Source organism: Austrofundulus limnaeus, unplaced genomic scaffold (assembly GCF_001266775.1).
Source record: "Austrofundulus limnaeus strain Quisiro unplaced genomic scaffold, Austrofundulus_limnaeus-1.0 Scaffold92, whole genome shotgun sequence".
In the NCBI taxonomy this organism is placed as follows: Eukaryota; Metazoa; Chordata; class Actinopteri; order Cyprinodontiformes; family Rivulidae; genus Austrofundulus; species Austrofundulus limnaeus.
Genome location: NW_013952494.1, coordinates 360,725 through 362,769, shown reverse-complemented (window position 1 = coordinate 362,769; position 2,045 = coordinate 360,725). Strand labels below are relative to the sequence as shown.

The following is a 2,045-nucleotide window of genomic DNA, read 5'->3' as shown; positions in this document are numbered from 1 at the left end:
GCCGCAACCCATGAATTGAGGCACTGCCTTTGTCACACACACACACACACACACACACACACACACACACACACACACACACACACAGAGCTACATATACGGAAACACACACGCCATCTGGAGTGTATTAGACAGAGAAGCCGTAAATACAGCTGAAAAGCCCAGGCGGTATCAGGTATGTGAAGCCCGGGCCTTGCTGCGCGACCTCCCATATGTTGACATAATCAAACTGTTGGGATGTCTATTAAAACGTGTCTGAATTTAATAGATGAACACAATCATTACATTCAGCTTGCTTGTGCTGCTCTCCGAATGACTCCCAGTGTGTTGACTTTATTTATTTATTTATTTATTTATTTATTTATTTATTTATTTATTTATTTATTTATTTATTTATTTATTTATTTTAGATGAGGGGATGTAGTTGGGAGGCTTGCAGCAACAGGCTTCATTCAGAACTTTTTCTCCTGCATTTCTCACCACCAACTTTTTTCCCCTCCTTTTCCTTTTGTAACAGCAGTTCTTCACCACAAACAGTCCTATAAATTTCTTCTCAGACTTTGACAGAAGGAATCAGAAATCCCTCATGCACTCCCCTGCTCTAAACTCAAACATTTGGTTTCTTGCTTTGCCTGCTGCTTTCTTCCACGTGTAAATGCATCATCTTCATGTGAACAACATGAGGAAAAGTTTAATGCCACGTGCTGATTAGGCAAAGAAAAAAAAAAAAAAAGGAAAGACGCGTACACCCACACAAACAGACCAAATCATCCTGTTTCACTTTTTAGGTTTATATAGATATCCCTCCTCCCCCTTTCCTCTCACACTTCCCTCTCCCTTTCTCACTCACTCCCCCTGGCTTTATCTGTTTCAGTCCGAGGAACACACACGAACACCGCAACACACACATCATTGACAGAGAGAAAAAGAGAGAGAGAGTCGAAACCATGCCTTACTGTTTTCTCTCCTTTTCCTGCCATGAATCTTCATCCATCCGTCGCTGACAGAGCTTGACTTGATCCAACAGTCTTCCTCCTCAGCGCAACTCAGGCAGAGAGGGTGTGTGTATGTAGGGGGGTGTGGGGGGGGGGGGTCCGCAGTAAATTGCGCTCTAATTAATATATATTTCTGGGCTACGTCTTGAACCCAAAAAGCTTTTTAGCGAAGAAGAAGAAGAAGAGGAAGAAGAAGGGGAGAGGAGTGCAGATTGAGACATATTGAGCCCTCTTTAAAAGGATCATTTCATCATGTGGGAGGTTGAGACACACAAAGTTTGGACCCGTGACTGGCATTCCGGAGAGACATGCATATTTTAAAAACAACAAAGCAAGACAGAGACTAAGGGGGGCCCCCTTGGGGGTGCGGGAGGGGGGAGACGAAGAAAAAAAAATCTTGGAAAGAAGTTACTATCAGATGAACAGCTGTCGTTGTTGGGCGAGACTTGAGCGCATATTTGGATTAAAAAACAGGCTTTAAAGGTCTTTATGCTATTTCTTAATTAAAGTTTTCATGTATCAAAAATATGTATACATTGGAGAATATTTAAAATGTATTTGCAAATGAGCTTGTGTTATTAGGAGTTTGACATGTACCACATAATTCTAATGAAAATGAGGTTTTAATTGGGATTTATTAATTGATTACCGGTGAAAAAACAGTGCATGATAATAATAATAATAATAATAATAATAATAATAATAATAATAATAATAATAATAATAATAATAATAATACCGCGTTTAGATATTTACCATCTGCTGGTAAATCTACAGTTTTTTTCTTTTGTTTCCTGTCTTAAAATATGTAAGTTGCAGCATTTAAGGTTGCAATTTAAAACGTCTCCCACTTCCATTTTGTCACGTCACACACAATTGTATCTCTCTCAAGCAAAGCCGGTGCGCTAAGCGCTGTCACTTCTGCACAGCTTTTACAACATCACCACCCCACCTCATCCCACCCCCTTCTCTTTCTCCTCTGCTTAACTCTCTCTCTCTCTCTCTCTCTCTCTCTCTCTCTCTCTCTCTCTCTCTCTCTCTCTCTCTCTC

At 40.4% G+C, this 2,045-nt stretch overlaps 1 long non-coding RNA gene across 1 annotated transcript in view; it reads right to left on the bottom strand.

Annotated features, from left to right (window-relative positions):
• Nucleotides 1–1,071, bottom strand: part of LOC106520425 (uncharacterized) — a 25,296-nt gene extending 24,225 nt beyond the window's left edge. The window contains exon 1 of the long non-coding RNA XR_001310552.1: nt 957–1,071. This is a non-coding gene — a long non-coding RNA (uncharacterized LOC106520425). The remainder of the gene's footprint in view (nt 1–956) is intronic.
• Between the last annotated feature and the right edge of the window lie 974 nt (nt 1,072–2,045).